Source organism: Saccopteryx bilineata, chromosome 3, assembly GCF_036850765.1.
Source record: "Saccopteryx bilineata isolate mSacBil1 chromosome 3, mSacBil1_pri_phased_curated, whole genome shotgun sequence".
Taxonomy (NCBI): Eukaryota; Metazoa; Chordata; class Mammalia; order Chiroptera; family Emballonuridae; genus Saccopteryx; species Saccopteryx bilineata.
Window position 1 is genome coordinate 139,882,366 of NC_089492.1, and position 27,350 is coordinate 139,909,715.

Genomic DNA, 27,350 nt, shown 5'->3' on the forward strand with positions numbered 1-27,350 from the left:
TGCCAGGCTTAATGCAAGGCATATGCATATACACTAACCCATGTCCTATGAGGTAGACATAATTAGTCTTATGAGATAGATAAAATTCTGTTCTCAAGGTAAGAAAGTAGGCAAACAGAAAACATATCTAAAGTAGAATGTGTTGAAATTGCCTTTTTAAAAAATGTTATGTACAAAGAAGATTCAATTGCTTAGTCTCCCAGTAGCTCTAAACTTCTTTTTCTATAACCAGCAAAAGTCAGCCTGTACCACAAATTCCTAAATGTCACCATCAAAGGCTCTTTTCTCTTCTAATAATTTTCTCTATTTCTTCCTTTTTGATAACACAGCTTCAGAAACATACAGTGATTCCCTTTATCCAGAATTGCAAAAGACAAATGTAAGCGAAGATAACAGCAAACCAAAATAGGTTTTTAGGTATGGCTGTCAGTGTCTAGAATTTTGTTTATGTATGATTCTAAAAATGCCCCCAAATGTTTCAAGCCTCCAAAGCCACAGAACCTATTAATATCATGAGATACTGCTCCCAGGATTGAGTTATGCAATATGGAACAATTGACCTTACAGAAGAGAGATTGTCCAGATGTATCTAGTCGAATCATGTGAGCCTGTGAAAGCAGAAAAATTTCTCTGTGTTGGGAAAGAAAGGTAAAAGAAGTCAACTATATTTAAAATATTAGGATGATTCAATGCACTGTTGATAAATTAGACAGAGTGGGCCACATCAGAAGGAATGCAGATGGCAACTGGAAGCTGAGAATAGCTGAGGGCTTTTTCAGCAAAGAATTGGGGACCTCAAACCTAGACATAAGGACCTGTATTCTGCCAACAACCTGAATGAACTTGGAGGCTGATTCTTCCTGCATAGCTCCAGAGAAAACTACAGCCAGCCAACCCCTTAATTTAGAATTTGTGATATCTAAGCAACAAATCCAGTTAAGCATACCAGATGTCTAACCAACAGAACTGTGAGCTAATACATGGGTGTTTTTTTCAGGTACTTAGTTTGTTGCTTAACGATGTGTTAAGCAACAATAGAAAACCAGTATAAATCATTTTCTAATTCTTTGAATGTCTAACCCAGTTTTACTCTTTATGTCTCATACCATGCAACTAAAGAGACATCTACCTGTTGTTTGCTATTTTATCACCCTGTTTATTTTCAGTGTATCATAATTTGCCAATTGGTATTCATCGTATTTATTAGTTTGTTTGTTGGCTGCTCCCTGGGTAAAGTATAATATATACCTGAGCAGGTAGGATTTGTTTTTCATACTATATTCTTGAGACTCATGCACATTACAACCAGCCTTTATTTGCTGAATTGAGTGAATAAATATTGCTTCCAGTAACTTGACATCTACTTTAAATAAACAACCTTCTGAATAACTTAAAATATATTTGAACCAAGATTCCACTACCACAAATTTTGCTGAAATGGCCATTTAAATAATTTAAATGTTTTGACATTCAGTAAATTTCTAAAACCAATGATTATCTCCTGTCTTTTTACTTGTAGGATTATTGATTTTCTTGGTTAACATTAAATACTTTTTTTCCACAAATATAAATATTTTAGCTACAACCTAATATTTGCTTTTATTTATATATAAAGAGTGCTTTCTTGCTTTTCTTGTTGTTATTCCACTCTATTAGGTAAATAATATACACATTAAATACATGTTACAATTTATGAAAAATGGAGAAACATAGAAAGAGGTGCTGATATCAGAAATGGAACATTGCACTGGTGTTCAGAGAGAAAAAAATCTTGGGAATTGATTTCAAAGCATGTAAAATTATGCCAATTTGCATTTGAGACAAACTGAAAAATTCTAAGCCAAGCTCTAGATGTGAAATCTTGCAGACTGACTTTATAAAGGCCACAAGGGAAAAACAGAAAGTCAGTTGTTAGTGGTCGGATTAAGCAGACAGGTACTGATGTCTGAGTAAGATGTGTATGCCTAGGTATCAGGAATGTCAAATGAGGGGAGAAAATGAGGGATGGTTTTCATTAACAGCCCAAAGACTAGGAATGGTAAGTATTTGAGTCACCTCCATTTGATTTCAGCACTGTGGGACAATGAGATTGTCTGCTAAATAAACAAAGGGTCACTGGCCAAGGAACTGTCTGAACAATGCCACTAACAACATCTATTGTTAAATATGGCGCAAGAAAACCACTTTGGAAGTTTTCCTCAAAACATGAAGTAATGTCAAGAAAATCACTGCTGGACACGCAGGATACGGTGAACAATCCAATGTTGAATGTTACATAGAAGAGTCATCCCAACTAGACTCATTGCTCTTCTCAACTTCTCCACTCAATTCTTCAACCCCTTGACCTTAATCTCTCTGATAATCATTTTATTCCACAAAATGCCTTGTTTACCTAATTTTTCTCATTTTGATATTCCTGACATTAGGGCAAAAACATTACATCATTCAGTCTTTAGTTCCTGCCTACTTAATTCCATTAACTTAATTTCTGTCCCTGTGCCCCCCCCCACCCCCCACCCTCGGCCTTTATAAAAGTCAATCTGCAAGACTAACATTCTATTGCTTGGCTTAGAATTTTTCAGCCTGTCTCCAATACAAATTGGTATAATTATACATGCTTTGTAAGCAATTATTTTTTCACTGACTGGCCCTTGTACCTGAAATATTCTTTTTCTTATTCTAAAATGCGATATACAGCTAGTTGAAATACCCACTTAATCATGTACTAATTGTATGACTATAAAAAATGATTTAAACTTTCTGATCACGTGTTTACTCATTTGAAAAATGGGGATAATTATAACTGCTGTATTCGTTTTTTAAGACTGTCATTAAATAGTACCACAATCTGGGTGATATAAACAATAAAAGCATATTATTTCACAGTTTGGGAGGCTAGAGGTCCTAAATCAGGTTGTCAGCAGGGTTCATTGCTTCTGTGGGCTGTGAGGGAGAATCTGATCCTGACCTCTACCCTGGCTTCTGATGGCATCTAGCCTGTTTCCTCCGTCTCTATATCCAAACTTGCCCTTTTCACTAGAACAAAGTCCTATGGAATTAGAGGTCCACTCTCCTCAAGGATGACCTCAGCTTAATTTAACAAATCTTTTCTAATTACATATTTCCAAATGAGGGTCATATTCTTTTGTACCGAGGTTAAGGATTTTAACGTGAATTTTGGGAGGGGGTAAAATAGAAACATAACACCTACCTCATAGGGTTATTGAGAAAGCTCAATTAAGTGAATGTTATATAGGAAGAGTGTTTAGCCCAATGTTTGGCATATACTAATTACTGAATAAATTATCTGATATTAAGGAATATGACACATTTGGTTTATCTAAAATGTTGCAAGTATTTTTCACTGTGTATTACTTGTACTTCTCTCTCCCTCCTCTCTCTTTCTTTCTATTTCTCTATCTCACGCACATACATACACACTCACACACAAGAGTTCACTCTCTTACCCTTCAGGAAGACCAATATTTCTGTGTGTTTTATTGTGTTCTTCCTCCCTTTGGCATCGCTATGCTCTGTTTCTCTATATATCCTCTATCAGCCTTCATTCTATTTCCCATAGCAAAAAGCTTTGTGACAAGGAAATTCTTGGTATGGAATACGCTTTACAAGTGACAGATTCCGTTTGTCTTTTCTACAACCTTTCTACTATCTCCACCTCAAAAAGATCTTTTGAAAACTAAACATGCCATCTTGAAAACCAGCTGAATTTTAAAAATGGGTCATTTGTTAGATGACAGCCTTCGTCAATAATGCAATAATATTCCATATCGGGAAGGTAAGCTCTCCCATTAAAAGGTCCCAAAACTTTCTATTTTGCAAAGACTTGTTCATAATATTCTCACAAGAAATTGCCTTTGTTAGAAAATTCACTGTAATCTGTCAAAACAAATGTGAAACTTTCTGGCTTGAAAGTCATGGTTAATACATATCTTGTTGCCACAGTGACAGCTGGAGCAGGCAGAGTTGTTCATTATAAAAGGATTAACATGAGATGGATTTTAATAAAAAGCCTTGAGAGAATCATAAGGTCTCGAAGTGCTGCATAAATGCCTAAAATTAAACTAACAAGAATAGATACAGATGATAAACATTTCAGGATGTGTCAACTGTATAATTTCATGGCTTTTTGTTTTTTACTATAGGCCTGGCTTTTATGTAAATGCCTAGAAACTCTACAAAAATTAAATAACTTAAATTTGAACCTGAACCACATAGAGGTTCTAGTAGCTACTTTGCAAACCATGAGACAGCAGCTTGTCATCAGAATTAAGTTATGTACTCCATGTTAAAATCTTAGCACTTTGCCCAGGTATGAGACTTATGTTATTACTCATTGCCATTATCACCATTATATTAAGAATATTTTTATAAAACATCTAAATTAAATTTTGTGATTTTTATCACCTAGAAAGCTACCAATAAAAATCCTAAAACAAATTCTATTGATTTTAAAAATTGAAATGTTTATAGTTTTTATTTCTGTTGCCACTGTTCTCTCAACTGTCCCGTATCTTAGAATAAAGAATCTCTTTTGTTTGTTATCTCAAAGCATACAAAACGCAGTAGTGCTAGGATGTATTTTGAGATTATTTGCAGTTCACAGATGAAGTACCTGGCACTCCATAACACTTTATAATTAAAAATAGAATAATTAAAAAATAGAAATACTTCAGGGTCTATTGGAACAAATGTTGAAATTTCTCATAGCCTAACCAAATACTACAGTATAGTGGCAAAGTTCAGATTAACCATATGACTTTCTTTCAGAGCCTATTATTTTAAATAATCTCACAGTAGCCACTCTTGACTGAGGCACTAGTGTAAGCATAGCATAGATGCCAATAAAGCAAAGATGAGTTCTTAGCATTAAAAACAATGTTTAGTCAAGAATTTTTGTTATAACTGCTTGAGTTTGGGCTTGACCAGAAACAAATACACTGAGAACCTTCCAAGTTTTGAGGAAACAATTTTTCTTAAAGAACCTAAACCAGGTGTTCACTCGTCTCTCACTGTCAAATTACCAAAGCAATTTTCTAACTTCCAATAGGAATGAAGCTGCTAAAGCTAGGTGGCCTCCAGGAAGGACAACCTCACCAATACATAACTTGTGACCATGAGAGAAAAAGGACAGATGTATCTTCCAGATGGAAGAGCTGGAGGCCAAGGAGGGAAAACAAAAGAAAATCCAGTAGTCACCAGATGGTTTAATCATAGAATGCTCTTCTTTGCCAAAGAAAGGAGTTCTCACTATTCCTTCTAAACAGGATAGTTCACTGTTCTAGCCCAGTGATGCTTATATGGTTCCTATATTTTTCTCTTTTCCCAATGGAAGTTTTTATTGTAGTTAATTTATTTTCCTTTCTTATGTTTGATACCCCAGGGTGGGGAAGCAGATGTCTTTAATGTATAATTGACCAGACCACAGGAGCTGGATGTAGACTTGATGGAAAGAGCAGTACATTACCTGGACTTTGAGCTGGATGCAGTTATCAGATGCAGAATCCAGGTTGTCATCTTTTGGCAGGGAAATAAGTACATTTGTGAATGGAAGAAGGACATGTGAAGATCTGAATAATTAAATAAGGGTTGTCACAGACAATATATTGGCTGTAGAATTTCCCATTTTATTGTCTTCCTTAAAACTTAATTTTTATTTTACTCTGGGCTGATTTTATTCACCGCTAAAAGTATATATTCTCTAGCCACTTTTGCAGGTTAAAATAAACAAAGAGCCTGACCTGTGGTGGCGCAGTGGATAAAGTGTCGACCTGGAAATGCTGAGGTCGCCGGTTCGAAACCCTGGGCTTACCTGGTCAAGGCACATATGGGAGTTGATGCTTCCAGCACCTCCCCCCTCTCTCTCTCTCTCTCTGACTCTCTCTCTCTCCTCTCTAAAATGAATAATAAAAGAAAATATCAGTTCAATTAAGGAAATAAAACCTTTAAGTTTAAAAAATAAAAAATAAACAAAGAAATGTAAACAGAAGTTTCTAGGTAGGGTTTCTAGTAATTATTTTTATGATGGTTGACCCAGACTAGAGGGCTGCCATTTTGCCTTTCCCCTTTTCTTTCTAACCTGGAATACAAGCATTGTGGCTGGAGTCCTGCATCCTACTTGGGACTTTAAAATTGGAAACAACAAACTAAAGATAGTTTGGCAAAAAGAAAGTTGTAAATTCTAACCATGGTGGTCTAATGTTCCCCTCACATTGAGTAAACTTGCGACAGTTTCTTCCTGGCTATAAGCCTGACCTGCCTTTACTTAGCACATTTACTTTACAAAATTTGTAATTACTAATCTTTATTCTGTTCCTTTGAAATGTATCTGAATCTCCTTTAAGGCTCTTGCCAGTTTTAAGATCCACTCAGAAGATGTTTTACCCAAAGATCTGGGAACCATTTCTTTGACATATAAACCTCAAAAAAAAAAGAAAGAAAAGAAATAGCACCCTATATCTCAGTCTTGTGGAAGTCTAGTAACTTAACTTCAGTGGGAACCTTTCTACAGCTTGTAAAACTACCTCCTGCCAGGATGAGAGGAGAACATTTCATTTTCCTTTGGACAAAGCTAATTAGCAAACACAGATGGCCTGTGACCCCCAACCCCAGCTTTTAAATTATTTTCTTTTTTTTTTAAATACTTTTTATTTTTTTATTTATTCATTTTAGAGAGGAGAGGGAGAGACAGAGAGAGAGAGAGAGAAGAGACAGAGAGAAGGGGGGAGGAGCTGGAAGCATCAACTCCCATATGTGCCTTGACCAGGCAAGCCCAGGGTTTTGAACCGGCGACTTCAGCATTTCCAGGTCAATGCTTTATCCACTGCGCCACCACAGGTCAGGCAACCCCAGCTTTTAATACACTCTCCTGCCCTTTACTTTAGTGGAGCTGAGTATCCAGACCTGGTCTGTGCTCTTTCCTCTGTGGCTGGCAATAGTATCAGAATAAATCAATTTCTGTCTGCTCATGTTGTCCAGTGCCATCTTGGTCTTAACAATCACAAATGACTCTGAGGAATCACAAGCCCATCTCTGGACTGCCTAGCTTCATAAACTCCTGATATGTTAATGTCACTGTAGTCAGGTCCCTGTTACTAGTAGCCAAAAGCAATTCTTAACTGATAGGAAGCTTTAACATTCAAGAGGGAATAAGAAAAGAAGGAAAAACCTACAGTGATCTGCAGACTATATCCTGGGAATAAGCTGATCAGAGTTTAAATACTTTAATATCCTTTTATGCTCTGAGAAAAGAGTATAAAGTATTAATTTAATTGAAACTTTATAAATTTAAGTATGAATGGTAAAATTTAAAATAACCACTGCAAGGTTAAATATTGAAAAATGTAATTTTCAAACCTGTAGAAATAAAACTTTGAAAGAAATGGGGATTTAACTAAACCAACAGAAGATTAATAAAATACAAATAAAAATAATGTATATAAAACTCCAAGAGATAGCACATACAAAAGCAGATATTCCTTCATGAGATACTATCTATGTGAGATGATGGATGGCGATAACTAGATTGCGAAAATCATTTCACAATGGATATGTACATTAAATCATCATGTTATTCATCTAAAAAAATGATGTTGTACAACATTAATATAGATATAACTCGGGGAAAAACAGGAATCTATAAAGTAACCTCAAAATATATAATGCAAATATTTATAGATAAAAAACTACCAATCAGCCACTCTTTTTTCAGCACAGTGGTACCTTGACACACAAACACTTTAAATCACAAGCAATTTGAGAGATGAGCTCATGGGATTTTTTGCTTTAAGTCACGAGTGGATATTTCAATCACAAGTGTTGGGCAAATGAGTTCATAAAATTTGTGTTTTTTGAATTTGCTCACTTTTATTAAAAATGGCGCTGGGCAGCCACGTCTGTGCTTGCCCTCAGAGCAGGGCAGTTGATTGCAAATTGCAGATTACCTTCCTGCTTCAGAAGGGCCATTGTTATGCTAATGTTGGCTGAAAGAGGGGTTTTCGCACTAGAAAAGTTTTAAAAAGGAGAGAAGAAGGAGGAAAAGAAGAAGCCATGATGGCAGAGTGAGAGCAGAGAGGAGGCAAAGTGCTGAAGGAAGAGCCAAGATGGCAGGGTGCTGAAGGAGAAGCCAGTTCGTGCAGAGAGGAGAAGGGAGAAGGTGTGCAGATGAGGAACCAGAGGTGACTGAGACTGGGGGGAGGGGCTTTGATTCTAGGCAAAAACGGAGAAATTCTCCTGTTTGTGGAACCAGAGAATGTGTCAGTGGCTTTGGGAGCCCTGTGTGTATTTGCTCATTGGCCAGTACGAGACTTTAATAAAGAATGGCCCACCATTTTTTGGCTCCACTGTTTCTTTACCATCCTGCCTGAATCTAATGAACCTGTATGTGTATGGCCATGATGGCCATGACTACTGGCCATGCATTTGGCATAGTTTGCTGCAGGATTTGGATCAGATTGACATGGAGCCACCACCACCCTTGAGGGGTGGGGTAGAGGAGTAGTTGTTGTTATGGTTCCCCACGGCTGTTTTTTGGGGGACTGTGGACGGGCTGATTTTTACAGCCCTGTGAGAGGAAATCAAGAGCTCTGTGCAAGAAGCTGCCGGATGCCTGCAAACTGAGCAGCCGAAGGGGTTGGAATGGCCATGGGAGAAAGAGATACAGATCCTGGAACTGGAGCAAACACTGGAGAAGGAGGCCGACTGGGTTCAGGAGTTGCACCTGGAAATGGAGCAGTCTCTGGAGAAAGAATTACAGGTTCATGAGTTGCAGTTTTCCCTGGAAGTTGTGGAGAGACAGGAGCATAAGCTGGAGCCCTGCGGGGGGGGGGGGGGGGGGGGGGGCTCTGAGTCGGCAGGCATTTCCAGCTCCTCTTCTGAGGATGAGGAGACTGGGGCTGAACTTGCCGTCTGAAGACTCCAGCAGGTAAAAGCCCAGCAGCAAAGAAAAGAGTACCTCCTAAGCCCCTGGTAGGTTTGTTATAATTATGGAACATAAGGTAGATAGCAGCATGCCTTCTGGAGCAGAGGTGGAAATGTTGGCCACTGTTGCTGTGTGTTCCCCCTTGAGGCAGCATCTTAAGAGCTGCCAGGATGGCAGGGAGAGGGGGGAGACCTAAGGCTCCATGTGTGTGGACTGACTCTTGGACTATGACCAGAGGGGTCACCAGCTCCCTTGTTGGTTGGACATGCAGCTTTTGGACAATATGAGAGACCCTTACGGGGGGCAGGGGAAGTAGGTCTGGTTGAAATTGGATGACTTTTGCTGTTGCTGTAATTTCTATGTGTGATGTGCCTAATTCCTTGCACAGGAATGCCTGTGGTATGAATTGCAAAGTGAGCAAAAGAGGTAGAATGTTGGGCAAATGAGTTTGTAAAATTTGTGTTTTTTTAGTTTGTTCACTTTTATTGTTAAAAATGATGCCGGGCAGCTGACTGTGAAATTGCTAATTACCTTCTTGCTTGGGAAGGGCCATTGTTATGCTAATGTCTCCTCCTCCTCCTCCAGCTTCTTCACCTGACTTTGATGGTAAATACACTTCATAAACCAGTTTATTTCTTTATATTCTCTCTTATTATGTATATATATATATATGTGTGTGTGTGTGTGTGTATTTGTTATTAAAGTACATGTTCTTATTTAAAAGCATATAAAATAAAAAAAATCATGCTGTTTTTGGGGGCCAGAATGGGATTAACTGCATTCCATTAATTTAAATGGGAAAATTCTATTTGACACATGAGCAAATTGAGTGATGAGTTTGACCATGAAACAAATTAAACTTGTGTGTCAAATTACCACTGTAATTGAGAGGTTAGGCAGTAGAAAACTGTCACACACATAAATTGTCATAGCACAATTAAGCTTAATAGACATATTTAGGAATCCTTACCTAACAACAGACAGAGAAAATACATACGTTTTTCTCAAACACATATGCAATACTTACAAATAATGTTCCTGTTCTAGGTTGCAAAACAAATCTTAAATATCAAATAATTAGTATGATGCATACCAGATCTGTACATACAACAATAATAAAGTACAATGGCAACAGAAATTGTGAGAGGATATTACTTATGTGGTGAACATTTAATAGAATCTTCTAAATTGATCAAAAGGGATACCTTTTTGATCAATTTTGAGGGGAGAAAGATGATACTTAGAACTAAATGATAATAAAAATAATATATATCAAAATGTATGGAATGCAACCTAAGTTGTACTGAAGGGGAAATATACATACTAGTCTTATGTAACTATTTCTAAATAATTTCATTAAAAATTGATCAAATTTAATAAAGTCTCAGAATTAAGATGTTGAGAAAAGAGCAACTGACTTTAAAATATAATTGAGGTAATAATAATGAGTAAAAACTTAAGAAGAAAAATTTATAATAAAGAAGATTAAAATAGCCAATAGATATTTTTTAATTGTAATAACAATTTAAAAAAGTTAAATCCCATTAAAACCAGTCAAGGTTATGATAAAACACTCAAAAATAATTTAGAAACTACAAGGGAATATATATATATTAACAGATACAGCAGAGCTTATATGTATATGTGACTTTATGATGTTATCATTAAAAATTTCCTAAAAGGATCTAAAAATAGCCTTTTACATTGGCTGTAGGATATGAATAAAACCTTCATAATACTAGACATTAAAATATGAATCATTAGTTAACAGTCTTTCCCACAAATAAAATATTTTATGCAGGTGATTTTATGGGTGGCCCTATATAATACTAGTTTTTTTTTTCAATCTTATGCAAACATGTCTAAAAAATAGAGAATGAGAGACTGCTCTATTGTTCATTTTATAATATTAAGTTAATTAATTAATTATAATACTAAGAAAATTAGTTAAGTACTATAAAATAATATTAAACTATATGCCAATCTCCTTATGAACCCAGATTTTATAATATGCTAAATAAAATATTGCATGTATCCAAGCACTCTGTATACAAATATTAAAATTCATGACAAAGTGATTTATATTCTAAGAATCTAAGTTGATTTGACAAACCAATTATTAAAATAACCATGTTACTAAGTTAATTGAATTTAGTAAAAACAAATGAAAGTCTCAGCTGATACAGAAAACTCATTTAATAAAATTCAAAGTCCATTTATGATCTAAAAAAAGCTTTAGAAAATTAAAAATAATAAAGAGTATAGCAAATATTATACTTCATGATGAAATATTATGGGCATTTATTTTCAAATCAGATATAAGGGAAGGATAGTCAGTATCATTGTTTCAACATAATTCTGAAGTCCCTGATAATACAGTATAACAAACAAAAATAATCCAGAGATATAAATATTTAGAAAGATGAAACCAAACTACCATGTTGTATATAATAGGACTGTATACAGAGAAAACACTAAATATTTTACAAATATTTGTGGGTTAGCAAGTGTCCTGGTAAATAGTCAATAAATAAATTTAAAAAAAAACTAGCCCTGGCCACCAGTTGGCCCAGTGATAGAGCATTGGCCCAATATGTGGATGTCCCAGGTTTGAGCCCCAGTCAAGGCGCACAGGAGAAGCACACATCTGCTTTTCCACACCTATCCCTCTCACTTCTCTCTCTCTCTCTCTCTTCCTCTCTCTCTTTTCCTCCTGCAGCCATGGCTCAATTGAAGCAACTTGTCCTGGGCAGGGTCTGAGAATGGCTCCATGGCCTCTGCCTCAGGTGCTAAGAGCTCGGTTGCTGAGCAATAGAGCATCGCCCCAGATGGGTAGAGCATTACCCACTAATGGGTTTGCTGGGTGGGTCCTGGTTGGAGTACATGTAGAAATCTGTCTCTCTCTTTTCTCACTGAATAAACAAAGAAAACAAAAAGTAATTGTGTTTCTATGCTCCAGAAAACAAACAAAATTCCAGTGATCAAAGCTAATGAAAATATAAAAATAGCTTTTACTTCAGGTAAAATTAAGCAAGCAAATTTCATCCTATCTTGTCCACTAAATACCACTATAAAACCTGGACAGAATGCAGGAAACAGCAATTTGAAGATTCTGAAAAGTGAGTATGATCCTGCAGATTGGGGAAAAGACCAGAATTCGAAGTGCCACGAAACCAGTTTCAAGGTACTATGGTTTTCTTCTCTGACATTCCTCAGGTCTGAAATAACAAGAAACCTGATATGTTTAGTTCCTAGTCTTAGAAACTGTTTAGAAAGCTTTGCTGAGCATGGATGGTTAGAATGCTTAGTTCTATTTTCCTATGTCAGGAAATCTCCTTCATCTTTATCTGTGTAATAAAATAGGCAATTGGTGGACTTTTGAAAATCAAGACATACTTGTGATCGGGGGTGTTAGCGATCTATAAAGTCTTTGTTTCTCTTGTGAAAATCAGAAGCAAGTGATTTTGCAATGCCTGTGGTCCTCTTTCATACCATTTGTAAAAACTGGGATCAGGTATTAAAAGCTAAATTTGGGATATTTTATATATGGGTCAGAGTATCTACCTTTATTAGATTGTAGAAAATAATCACTTTCCATCATTATTCTAGAAATAATCACCTCCTGTAATATCTCCTAAATGCTCAGATTAAAGTTTCATAGTCTTGCTTTATACATTTAAATCAGGCATGGAACTGGAACTGATGTGTCCCCCCCCCCCAGCCTTTTATGGATATTCATTTTCCCTGGGACCATGATATTATCTGTAAATCACTCCATTTTGGTTATCATGTATATGTATATTATCTATATTCATTTATAAACCATACTAATAGGTCCTTTAAAAATTATTTCTTGTTTCTTTATGTAATTATGTTGAACCAGCAGATTTATGTGTAATAACTGATGTGTATAACAGTATGCCTTCTATAGCTAAAATCTAGTCTTCTTCAATTATTAATAATGTTTTATTATTTTTTTTCATAAAGCACATGTTCAACTTTTCTTGCAGGCAAACATATACACTGCTACTACTAATAAATGATTTTTAATTTGTTTTCTAACAGTTTGGGGCATAATGATTTTATTCTGTATATTAACATTGTTGTTAACTGTCTAAAGGACTTTTGTTTGTCAAACAAATTTTAGAGTAATATTTATCTGAAAGACTATGGAATGTTTATTTTATTCTACAAATTATCATCATCACTATCACTATTAATACCTGAATTTTGAAAAATATGTGCAATAGATTATGTTAGTGAACCACTGACTTTTTTTTTTTTACCATAGTAGCTTACATTGTATGCATCAAAATCAATATTCAGTTTAGACTGGGTAGTAGCGCATTTGATAGAGCATTGGCCTGGGATGCAGAGGACCCAACTTCGAAACCTTGAAGTTGCTAGCATGAGCTAGGGATCATAGACATGACCACATAGTCGCTGACTTGAGCCCAAGATTGCTGACTTGAGCAAGGGGTCATTCTCTCTGCTATAGCCACCCGGTCAAGGCACATATGAGAAAGCAATCAATGAATAACTAAGGTGCTGCAACTGTGAGTTGATGCTTCTTATCTGTCTCCCTTCCTGTCTATCCCTTCTCTCTCTTAAAAAAAAATTCAATTTAATATCCAAGTTAACTAGTTTTAAGGCTATTTCAACTAACTTAGAAACTTTCAAATCAAAATTTAAAAGTTTTACTATTATTTAAGAGGGTTTCCACCATATTCCCTAACCCATGTTCATCTTTTGAGATCCAGATGTTATATTCTCAGCAGGACTTGTAAGCTTTGTAAGTATGAGGCTATACATCTCCAAGGTGGTTGTTGCTGCTATCTCTACTTTACCTACTCAGGCCCCAAAGGCAGAGGTAGAACTAAATGAAATCAGTCAATGGGGTTTAAACTTAGATAAAGTTTAGGATAAGATAGGACTTCTTTGCTGTGATCCCCAAGGTCTTAACTTCTAATATTGATTGGTCCTAAATCCAATCTTAAAACAAAGAAAAACTAAATAATGTCCTGATTGGGACCATCTGATCTATTCCAAATGTGTAAGAATTATTCAAGAATGAAAAGGGAAAAGACATTCTCACTTTCCTCTTCAATTTCTGTGTAGACATTCAAGAACTTTTAATAATTAGCATTGTTAAAAACAAAACATTGCGTGGCCTTTTGCTTTTTCTTTAACTTAGTTGCAAGAGTTAGCAGAACATTTTAGGATGAACTTGATTAAAGAAATGGAAATCTCCAGGGAAAATGAATGGTCCTTTATATTAAACAGATAACTTATGAAATAAAATTTATCCCTGTATGAGTGAAAAAGAGATAAAGGCAGTTGACAATATTGTATGGAATGGGACCTTGGAAAAGCAATTGTGAGTATTGGCTCAATAGCGTGAAAAAGGAAACAGTATGTTACCTTTTCCCAAAAAAAGGATTGTCCAAAGAAGTAGTATTTTTTTTAATATTCATAATTTCAACTATGTCCTAAAGAGAAAATAGCTCTGCAATTGTGGGGACAAAGGATCTTTTTCTTACTGGACAAATGAGCAACAATTCAGTCATTAATCCTACCACCATTCTGTAAAATTTTTCTTGGAGTGATCCTACTGTTTTAGTGGAAGCAATTTCAATCACTCTTCAAAGTCTACCTTTATTTCATACTTTCCTGTTTCCTTAAGTCATTCAAGTAGTCAGAATGCCTTCCTGACCTCATTAATCTGGTGGAATGAGGTTTGCTGAGTATACCAGTAGCTTTTAAATGTGACCAAGATGTTTTCTGGAAATACCAAGAGAAAAAGAACCTTAGCCATTTGATAGCACAAATTGATTACCCACTTTGGTATATTTCCCCAATTAGTATATTAAATGTTAAGTCTGTCCCACATAGTCTCTAGGACAAAGATGACTGAGATGTGGGGCTCATCCACGAACCCTAAAAGTCCTACTTGAACTGGCTGTACCTTTATAAACACTAGCTCCATACTCTATGAAAAAAACAACCCCCCAAAAAACCCCAAAAGCCAAATTGTGGCCCATCAGATCTTTTTACCTCCAGAAATGGCTTGTTTTCCCTATGTTATTCCTACCAATACTCCTTTCTGCTTATCAAATAGGCAAATAGGTAAGAATATCACTTGGAACAAGAATGAAGAAATATCAATAGTTTGTTCTTTACTTCCCTGTAACACCAACTCTATCACCAATCCCCAATGCTCATTTTACAGTAGAGAATCTGTGCTTAGCATTACAAGTAGATCCAGGAGAATGCAGCCTGTGCAGTAACAGAAGTCCTCATGCAGAGAACGGTTCTATGCTTAATTTTAAGCTGTTGTCACCACTTTGATTTTTTTCAGTAGCTTTAAATGTGGAGCCACCATATTCATTTTTATTGGGTCACACAAACTAAGTGGTAGTCCTGGTCAGCATTATTTAGCATAGCTAGACACGTAGACTAATGTCATTTATTTACATACATAGTAGGAAATCATCAGTATATGTGGTCAGTAATTTCTTAAGGGTTAAAAGGAGCTATCTAATTTTTCTGCCATAATCTTACAAATAAATTCCAACATTGTTTAACTCAACTGCATTACCCAAGCCATGGCAGTACATAATAAAAATCGTTTTAGAAATTGATTTATCTAAAAGCAATTTGATATTGCCCATGTTATAATCAAGAAAGGCTCAAGTCAGTAATTTAGGAGTCATGAAATAATATAAAGGCAAAGTTATCTATTGAGATTCCAACTCAGGTTATAATTTCAGCTATGTTTATGGTCTGATAATTAATGGGGGCCATTAGATTTAGCAATTAATTATGTCTTTTGAGGCTTATTATTAACAATTTCTGTTCAGTTCCAGTTTTTTGTTTTTTTTTTTACTATGGGCAACAGAGTTATATTTAAATATTTTGGCTGACCTTCCTTTTTATTTAGTAGGTATAAGGTTATTAAAGTAGTTATGAAGAAATATGACATCTTAATTTGAAATGATAATTGCTGTCTTTAATTCTGTAAAGGAATAATTGTGCTGGCTGACATTCCAGCCAGTGTAAAGAGGAAGAGGAAACCAGCACCTTACAAGAGACTCCTGCAGTGCTACAGAAACAGAAGTTCTTGTTCAGGATTGCTGTAAATATGATTGAATATCTAAGAATGTAGAGACATTTGTGGTGTGGAAGGAAGAATGTAGTCAGTTCTACCACTAAAATATAGGGTCAACCAAATCTCAAACTCTGATAGAATTTCTTACATACAAAACTGCAATGGCAAAATTAGCCAAGGTAGTCTTGAGCAATGCACACATGATAAGAGAGATTGCTCTACCGGTTCACAAAACCTACCACAAGTACATATTTGTACACAACTAAACAAAAAGTGAAAGCATTTGTGTTGGTTATATATTTCTCCTTATTTTCCTTCTTCCTCACTGACATTTTTACTGTCTCATTTCCCTGACCTGTAAATAATGAAATGCCCTGGAGCTCAGACTTTAAAGTACTTTTTTTCTTGACCCATTTAAAAATAATTTTAGTATTCTGACTTTTTTTTTATAGTTTTATTTAGACAGTTCATTTTAAAGAAGTTACCTTGGGCAACTAGAGCATATAGATTTAGAGAAAACAAACATCTCCAGATCATTTTGACATTCGATTATGTTGTAACCCATCACCCAAAGTCAAATTGTCCTCCTTCACCCTTCATTTGGTTTTCTTTATGCCCCTCTCCTCCCACCACAGCCTCCCTCTCCTCCCTTCCCCTCCCCCTGGTAACCACTGCACTCTTATCTATGTCCATGAGTCTCAATTTTGTATCCCACCTATGTATGGAATCATACAGTTCTTAGTTTTTTCTGATTTACTTATTCTACTCATTATAGTGTTATCAAGGTCCATCCATGTCATAAATGATTTTATGTCATCATTTCTTATGGCTGAGTGGTATTCCATTTTATATATGTACCACATCTTCTTTATCCAATCTTCTTTTTAAGGGCTTTTTAGTTGTTTCTATGTCTTGACCACTGTGAACAATGCTGCAATGAACATGGGGCTGCATGTGTCTTTATATACCAATGGTTTTGAGTTTTGGGGGTATATTCCCAGTACAGGGATTGCTGGGTCATATGGTAGTTTTATTTTTAGTTTTTTGAGGAACCACCATTCTTTCTTCCATAATGGTTGTACTACTTTACATTCCCACCAACAGTGAATGAGGGTTATTTTTTCTCCACAGCCTCTCCAACACTTGTTATTATCTGTCTTGTTGATAATAGCTAATCTAACAGGTGTGAGGTGGTTGGTATCTCATTGCAGTTTTGATTTGCATTTCTCTAATAGCTAGTGAAGATGAGCATCTTTTCATATATCTATTGGTCATTTGTATTTCTTCTTGGGAGAAGTGTCTGTTCATGTCCTCTTCCCATTTTCTTATTGGATTGTTTTCTTGTTTGTTGTTGAGTTTTGTGAGTTCTTTGTATATTTTGGATATTAGGTCCTTATCTGAGCTGTTGTTTGAAAATATCATCTCCCATTTAGGTGGCTATCCATTTGTTATGTTGACAGTTTCTTTTGCTGTGCAAAAGCTTTTTAGTTTGATGTAGTCTTATTCATGTATCTTTGCCTTTACTTCCCTTGCCTTTAGAGTCAAATTCATAAAATGTTCTCTGTAGTCAAGGTCCATGAGTTTAGTACCTATGTTTTCTCTATGTAATTTATTGTTTCAGATTATATATTTAGGTCTTTGATGCATTTAGAATTAATTTTTGTACAAGGAGACAAACGTAGTCAAGTTTCATTTTTTAATTTAATTTAATTTTTATTTATTTATTCACTTTAGAGAAGAGAGAGAGAGAAAGAGAGAGAGAGAGAGATAAACAGGGGAGGAGCCAGAAGCATCAACTCCCATATGTTGATGCTCAGACCAGACAAGTGCAGGGTTTTGAACCAGCAACCTCAGCATTTCAGGTTGATGCTTTATCTACCGTGCCACCACAGGTCAGGCTCGAGTTTCATTCTTTAACACGTGGTTTTCTAATTTTCCCAGCACCATTTATTAAAGAGGCTTTCTTTTCTCCTTTATGTGTTTTTGACTTCTTTATCAAAGATGATTTGACCATATATATGTGATTTTATTTCTGGGCTCTCTATTCTGTTCAATTGGTTTGAGTGACTATTTTTCGCCAACACCATGCTATTTTGATTATCATGGATCTGGAGGATAATTTGAAGTCAGGTATTGTAATGCCCCCAGCTTCATTTTTTTTTTTCCCTTAGGGTTACTTTGGCTATTTAGGGTTTCTTATGGTTCCATATGAACGTGATGATTTTTTTGTTCCATTTCTTTAAAAAATGACATTGGAATTTTGATTGGATTTGCCTTAAATTTGTATATTGCTTTGGTTAATATGGTCATTTTAATTATATTTATTTTTCCTATCCAAGAACAAGGAATGGTTTTCCAATTCATTGTATCTTTTTTGTTTTTCTTTAACAATGCTTTGTAGTTTTCATTATATAGGTCCTTTACATTTTTTGTGATGTTTATTCCTAGGTATTATTTTTTGTTGTTGCAACTGTAAAATGGATTATTTTTTTTAGTTCGTTTTCTGAAGTTTCATTGTTGGCATATAGGAAAGCAATTAACTTCTGTATGTTAATTTTGTATCCTTTTATCATTATGAACCTTATTGTATTGGTTTATTGTTTCTAATAGTCTTTCTGTGGAGTCTTTTGGGTTTTCTATATACAGGATCATATCATCTGCAAAAAGTGAAATCTTTACTTCTTTCCCAATATGAATGCCTTTTATTTCTTTCTCTTGTCTGATTGCTCTGGCTAGAACTTCCAATACTATGTTGAATAGGAGTGGAGAGAGTGGGCAACCTTGTCTTGTTCCTGATTTTAGAGAAAAAGTTTTCAGTTTGTTGCCTTTTAATATGTTAGCTGATTGTTTGTCATAAATGGCCTTTATTATGTTGAGATATTTTCCTTCTACACCCATTTTGTTGAATGTTTTAAACATAAACTAATGTTGTGTTTTATCAAATACCTTTTCTGCATCTATTGATAGAATCATATGTTTTTTTTTCTTTGTTTTGTTGATATGGTGTATTACGTTAACTGTTTTACATATGTTGAGCCATCCTTGTTAATCTAGGATGAATCCCACTTGATCATGGTGAATTATTTTTTTAATGTGTTGTTGTATTCGGTTTTCTAGTATTCAATACTTTGTTTAGGATTTTTGCATCTGTATTCATTAGAGATATTAGTCTGTAGTTTTAATTTTTTTGTGTTGTTCTGCCAGGTTTTGGTATGAGGGTTATGTTGGCCTCATAAAATGAGTTTGGAAGTATTGCTTCTTCTTCAATTTTTTGGAAGACTTTGAGTAGGATAGGAACCAAATCTTCTTTGTATGTTTCATAGAATTCACTAGTATATCCATCTTGCCCTGGACTTTTATTTTTGGGGGATGTTTTTGATAGTTGTTTCTATTTCCTCCCTGCTTATGGGTCTGTTTAGGTTTTCTACTTCTTCATGACTCAGTCTAGGAAGATTATATTGTTCTAGGAATTTATCCACTTCTTATAGATTGTTAAATTTGTTGGCATATACCAGCGATTCTCAACCTGTGGGTCGCGACCCCGGCAGGGGTCCAACGACCAAAACGCAATAGGAGACCCCTGCGTTTTGGTTGTTGGACCCCCGCCAGGGTCACGACCCACAGGTTGAGAACTGCTGGCATATACTTTTTCATAGTATTCTACAATAATCCTTTGTATATCTATAATATCTGTGGTGATTTCTCCTTTTTCATGTTGGATTTTGTTTATAGGAGTCCTTTCTCTTCTTTCCTTAGTGAGTTTTGCCAAGAGTTTGTCAATTTTCTTTATCATTTCAAAGAACCAGCTCCTTGTTTTATTTATTTATTTATTTATTTATTTATTGTATTTTTCTGAAGCTGGAAACAGGGAGAGACAGTCAGACAGACTCCTGCATGCGCCCGACCGGGATCCACCTGGCACGCCCGCCAGGGGTGACCGCTCTGCCCACCAGGAGGCGATGCTCTGCCCCTTCGGGGTGTCGCTCTGCCGTGACAAGAGCCACTCTAGCGCCTGGGGCAGAGGCCAAGGAGCCATCCCCAGCGCCCGGGCCATCTTTGCTCCAATGGAGCCTTGGCTGCGGGAGGGGAAGAGAGAGACAGAGAGGAAGGGGGGGTGGAGAAGCAAATGGGCACTTCTCCTATGTGCCCTGGCCGGGAATTGAACCCGGGTCCCCCGCACGCCAGGCCGACGCTCTACCGCTGAGCCAACTGGCCAGGGTGCTCCTTGTTTTATTGATTCTTTCTATAGTTTTTCTGCTATTTCATTTATTTCTGCTCTAATTTTTATTTTCTTTCTTTTGGTGGTTTTGGGTTGCCTTTGTTTTTTTTGTTGTTTTTTTTTCTAGTTCCTTAAGTTGTGGTGTTAAGTTGTTTACTTGGGCTCTCTCTTGTTTGTTCATATAAGCCCGTAATGATATAAACTTCCCTATTATTACTGCTTTTGCTGCATCCAGAGATTCTGATATGTTGTGTTGTCATTTTTGTTTGTCTGTATATATCTTTTGAACTCTGCTTTTATTTCTTCTTTGACCCACTCATTTTCTTTTCCTTCAGAGAGAGGGATAGATAGGGACAGACAGACAGGAACGGAGAGAGATGAGAAGCATCAATTATCAGGGTTTTTTTGCGACACCTTAGTTGTTCATTGATTGCTTTCTCATATGTGCCTTGATCACAGGCCTTCATTTGACCGAGTAACTCCTTGCTCGAGCCATTGACCCACTCAGTTTTTAGAAGTATGTTGTTTAATTTCCACATTTTTGTGAGTTTGTTTACTTGTTTTTTGCAGTTACATTCTAGTTTTAAAATATTATGATCAGAGAATATGCTTGGTACAATTTCAATCTTTCTGAATTTGTTGATGTTAGTTTCGTGTCCCAATATATGATCAATTTTTGACAATGTACCATGTACACTGGAGAAAAATGTATACTCTAATGTTTTTGAATGAAATGTTCTGTATATGTCTATCATATCCAATTGTTCTAGTGTTTCATTTAAAGCCAATATTTCTTTATTAGTTTTCTGTTTGGATGAATGATTTATTTGTCAGTGATTGAGGTTTCCAAATATGATTATATTTTTATGTTTTTATTTTTAGATTAGTTAGTATATGTCTTCTATACTTTGGTGCTCCTTGATTTGGTGCATATATATTAAGAAGTGTTATATCTTCTTGATTCAATGGCCCTTTTATCATTATGGACTGACCATCTTTGTCTCTGATTACCTTTGTTGTCTTGTAGTCAGCATTGTTAGATATGAGTATGGCTACACCTGCTTTTCTTTGGATATTATTTGCTTGGATAATTGTTTTCCAGCCATTCACTTTGAGCCTACTTTTTTCTTTGTAGCTTAGATGTGTTTCTTAAAGACAGCATGTAGTTGAATTTTCTTTTTGATTGATTCTGCTACTCTGTGTCTTTTTATTTGTGAGTTCAATCCATTTATGTGTAATATAATTACTGACACTTGAGAGTTTCCTATTGAGATTTTATGTAATGCTTTTTAATAGTTGTATTTCTTGTTTGGTTCTTCTCTTTTGTTTTTCTGTCATTTGTTTTTATTTGCTTGTATTCCATACTTCTTTCCTCTGTTTCTTCTTTTTTTAAACCATGTGTTTCAGTAGTGGTATTTTCAGGAGTGGTTACCATTAGATAATTAAAAGAATATATATCCTATTTATTGTAGTCTATTACCTCTTGAGTGCTTCTGTATTCCATCTTCCTTTGTTACTGCTAATTTTTGTCTTCTCTTCCTTTTTGTTTTTGTTGTCACAAATTATTCTTGTTTTTATTGTGCTCTTGTTGGAGATTTATTTGCGATTCTGTTTTGTTTAGTTCTTTGAATCTCATCAGATAACCCCCCTTTAGTATTTCCTAAAGTGAGGGTTTTCTGGTGATAAATCTCTCATCTTCCCTATATTGGTGAATGTTTTTATTTCCCCTTCATATTTGAAAGAAAGCTTTGATGGATATAGTATTCTTGGCTAGTTCTTCTCTTTCGGTACTTTAAATATTGGCTCCACTCTCTTCTGGCTTGCAAAGTTTCTGCAGAGAAATCTGATGATAACCTAATGAGCCTTCTTTTATATGTTGTAGACTTCTTTTCCCTGGCTGTCTTGAGAAAATTTTCTTTGTCATTAATTTCTGATAATTTCATTATGATATGCCTTGGAGTAGGTCTTTTTGGGTTAAGGTGATTCAGTGTTCTGTTTGCTTATTGGATTCGAGGCTCTAATTCTTTCCACATGCTTGGGAAATTCTCGATTATTTGTTTGAATATGTTCTCCATTCCTTTTTCTCTCTCTTCTCCTTCTGATATACCCATTATTCTTATATTGCTCTTTCTGATGGGGTCAGACAATTCTTGTAGGGCTTTCTCAGTTTTTAAATTTGTGAGTCTCACTCTTCTTCTTTCTGTAATATCTCTAGTTGCTTGTCTTCTATATCACTAGTTCTCTCTTCTTTCTGGCCAGTTCTATTAGGTAAGCTTGTCACCTCATTTTTCAGTTCATGTATTGAGTTTTTCTGTGTTTCATTTTTTTTATAGTTTCAATTTCCTTAATGAAGTATTCTTTTTGTTCATTAAATTGGTTTTTGAGCTCACTAAATTGCCTTTTAGAACCTTCTTGTATTTCACTGAGTATTTTTAGGACTTCAGTTTGGAATCCCGGTCATTTACCTCCAAGTTTTCCATGTAATTGAATTTTTTCTAGAGATTTTTCATCATCTATCTGAACTAAGTCTCTGTCTTTTGTATCCATAATATTTTATTTCTTTTTCCTTAATGGCATTTGAGAGTTGTATTGTTAATAATACTAATAAGAGATAATTAAGAAAGTAAAACAAAAGTTGAAAAAATACAGAGAGAAAATGAAAATCTTATAATGATAAGTGGAACAAAAACTACAGAGAACTGAGGAGAGATGACAAAATGGAGAGAAAATGAAGTTTAAAAAACCCGCAAAATTTCACAAAGAAAAATAAGTATCCGAAATAGAATAATTTGATGATAAATGACATTCAGATGAGAGCAAAAAAAAAAAAAAAAAAAAAAAAAAAAGAAATAAAAATAAAATATAGAAGAAAAAATAAAAGGAGAAGAAGAGATAATAAAAAAAAGAAAGAACAAAAAATAAAATACAAAAGAGAAAGAAAAAGAAAAAAGAAATAATAAAAAAGAGAAGTAAAGATTTCTAAAATGAAACCCTCACAAAAAACACAAATGAAAAATGTAACAACTGTAGATAATATAGTTCAAAAGGAAAATAATTAAAAAAGAATAAAGAAAAAAAGAAAGAAAGAAAAATGAAAAAAATAATAAAAACCATTAAACAAAAGTATAACGTTTTTCTGGTTTTGAGAGTTAGCTTCTTCCTTTTTTTTTATCAGGTGATGCTTTACTATGAGTTTTGCCTCTGTCCAGCTCTTGGGCAGAGGTCTCCTGGTGTGTCACTGTGGCAATGATGTAGGCCAGGCCTCAATCCCATTGGCAGGTGGGGCTTGTTAGGGCTTTGTAATCACCTGGCTCCAGTAATGGGAGTCTCAGTTTTCCAGGCCTTCTCCGCATGTCCCTCCCACTGTAGCTTGCAACCTGGAGACTTAGCTGTGGGGTCTACCTCAGCTACTGTCCTCGCAGCAAGGAAATCTATGCACAGCCAAGTTCCCCCTCCAGTACCGCTCAAAACACAGTTCTGGGGAAGGCAATGGGAATTAGAGCTGCCAGTGCGAGCAGGAAGGGCAAGGCACAGACTAAGGGCCAAGTTCCTTTTTGTTACACACAGGCAAAATTCTATGGGCCAGTGTGCATAATACAGAATTACAAACATTGTTAGATTTTTAAAAATCATTTATTTGTAATGATAGGCTGATATACAATTTCTCCAATTATAAAGAGAGAGAGACATACTACATGGTAATGTAATTCTTTGAAGCAAAGCTTTAAAACAATAGAAAAACTAACACATTATTAACTTTATATGAAATATCACTCACCTTATGCCTGTGTAAGGATAGGCCATTTGTTTCCATACAAGCCTTGCACAGGATACTCTACATGCTGAATACTTAGACCAGGGGTCCCCAAATTTTTTACACAGGGGGCCAGTTCATTGTTGGAGGACCAGACTATAAAAAAAACTGTGAACAAATCCCTATGCACACTACACATATCTTATTTTAAAGTAAAAAAACAAAACAGAAACATATATAATATTTAAAATAAAGAACAAGTAAATTTAAATCAATGAACTGACCAGTATTTCAATAAGAACTTGCTCCTCTCACTGACCGCCAGTGAAAGAGGAGTCCCTTCCGGAAGTGCGGCGGGGGTTGGATAAATGGCCTCAAGGGGCGGCATGCGGCCCACGGGCCATAGTTTAGGGACCCCTGATTTAGACAATGATGGTGATGATGACACAAAAATATCTCATAGAGTTAATGCTGTATAGTTACTAGATTTTCACATGAAGACACACATGTATACAACAGATAAATTTAACTGTGTGACATGATGATGATTAACTATGCATTAAGTGGAAGTAGATCATCATAAAGGTCTTCATCCTCATTGTCTTTACATTGAGAAGGCTGAGGAGGACATGGAAGGGAAGTTGGTCTTTCTGTCTCAGGGCTACAGAAGTGGAAAAGATGGAGGAAATAGAAGGGGAGGAAGCAGAGGCAGGCACACTCAGTGTAAATTTAGAGAAGTTCTTTGTAATTTGTTTGACTTTTCACCTTTTTATTTCTCTAAAAATGTTTTTGTAAGGTTTCAATTCTTTTTCTACCATTAGTTTTATCTTCAGTGCCTATACCATAGAAAGGTTCATGTCATAAAAGGGGTCAAAAGAAGTCTTGAATAATCAGAACACTTCCACCAGGTTGTGTAATGTCAGTTTCCTGGCTCTGCTCATTCTAGGTCTTTTTCTCATCTCCTGGCATTGGTTCAGGACCACTTGTTTCCATCAAGTCATGTTTAGTTAATTCCTCTGGTGTGACGTCTATTACCTCTTGAATTCCTACAAGGTCCATATCTTGAAACCCTGTACCCCCGCCCCCCTTTTGCCATATTCACAACCTCTTTCATGATTTCTTTGATTGGCTCCATTGTAAATCATATAAAGTTGGGCACAACATCTGCATGTAGTTTTCTCTAGCAGAAATTTATTTTGAGAATGATGACTTTCAGGGATTTTTCTATAACAATGGTAACTGCAGTTATGTAATTTTTCTAGACTTTCATGATGTTTTCTCCATTGGGGTTTTCTTCCTTAGCATTACCAATACTTTACAAAGAGTATGTATAATGAGTCTTAAAACTCCTTTTGATCCCCTGATCTAGAGGCTGAATTATAGACATTGGGTTTTGGGGCAATCAGACCACTTTGCCATCTTTGGTGTTGAACCCAGGTTGTTCTAGGTGGCCAGGGATAGTGTCCAAAGTTAAAAGAACTTTAAAAGACAGTCACTCACAGGCAAGGTACTTCCTAACTTCAGGAACAAAACATGTATGGAACCAAATTAGAAAGAGTGTACTTCTCGCCCAGTCCTCCTTGTGCAACTGGAAGACTGGAGCTGGTGTTTATCTTTTCCCTGCAAGACTAGGAGGTTAGCAACTTTATGGATAAGGGCAGTCCTGATTATTCACCTGACTGCATTTGCACAAAAACAGTAGGGTTAGTCTGCTCCCACCTGCCTTACATTCTGGTGCTCGCTTCTCTTCCTTATTAATTGAAGTCTTCTGTGGCATTTTCCCCCTTAGAATAGGGCACTTTTGCTGCATTCAAACCTTTTCAGACAGATATCCTTTTCCTCAATGATTTTCTTAATGGAGTCTGGGAACTCTTCGGCAGTTTTTTGGTTGGCAGAAGCTGCTTCTCAGGTCATCTTGACATCTTAAAGCCAAATCTCTTTTTAAAATTATTAAAACATCCTTTGCTTGCATTAAATTCTCTGGATTTAGATCTTTCCCCTTCCTTAAGTTGTCATGTTATGACTTGTTTTTTTTTTCTTGAATCATATTGTGTCTATATTTTTGCTTTTCTTATAGCAATCTTGCACTCAAATAAAAGCTGAATTTTCAATACAAGATAAAAAGGTATTTCATAAAAAAGTTCAAAGCTTTCTTACCTGTTGGCATACCTGCAGTGATACTTCACAAATTTTCTTTTCTTTTTTTACAATGGTCTTTGCACTGGATTCATTTATTTTGAAATGGTGAGCAACTGAAACACCAGACCTCAATCTATGATAACTATCAAGGCATTCAACTTTTCCTTGTAATGTCATGACTTTTCTGTCTCTTGGGAGCACTTTCAGCATCACTACCGCACTTCATATGGGTCCCCTGGTGTTTTTCAAGGTTTATGGTATAGCACTAAAGATGATGAAGAATATACGAGAACTGCAGGAGATCACTTTTTGCTATAATATGCAATTTATTAGAAAGACAAATTGCTCTCTTGACCATTAGCATTACGTGAAATTTTAAATGGATACTTGTAACACTTGAGCTCACTGCCATAGCAGCAGTAGGTAGCTGTAAAATTAATATAATGGTACAGTATGTACTGTGGTTAATTTTAGGTAGTTATGATTTAATGCTGCATGTTTACATGTGTTTTTGTACATACGTTTTGATCAATTTTAATTTGAATAGATTTGTGTGCATTTTATGGCAGTAAATAATAAATTAGACTAGTATCTACAGATATTTTATGCATTCATGAAATACCTAACTTTTTTTTTTCTTTCTTTGATATTTCCAGGCAGTGAGGTTTGTCCAAGAACTTTTTAAAAGTTTCTACAAGTCTACAACAATTTTTCCAACATATTTATTTTTAAAATTCACTTATAAATGGACTGGCATTACTCAAACGCATGTTGTTCAAGGTTGAACTGTATTTTTGTTGTCATCTTTCTGCTCACTGTTGCTGTAGAACTAAACAATGGCTACTAGAATGTCAGAGGAAGTGGAGTGGTCAACCTCCAGGTCATCTCTTTAGAGATGAAGCTATTTGTTCTGGACTTTCTTTTTCCCTTTACTTTGTGCTGGAATTGAGATATGTGGAGTAAGCTCTACTCATGAGAAACAAGACAACCCGTTAGAAAATTGTGCAGCAATAAGACTGAAAGGACTATGGATCCCAAGGTCACCCCTGGAGCAGACATCTTTCTATACCTAAAAAACTTTTCTGCTAAAAGTTTTCAAGACAGAAATAAGCCTCTTTATTAAACCACTATTATTATTATTTTTTGTAGCACTGTATTCTGTAGTCTATTTTATATACGCCCCTAACCTAAT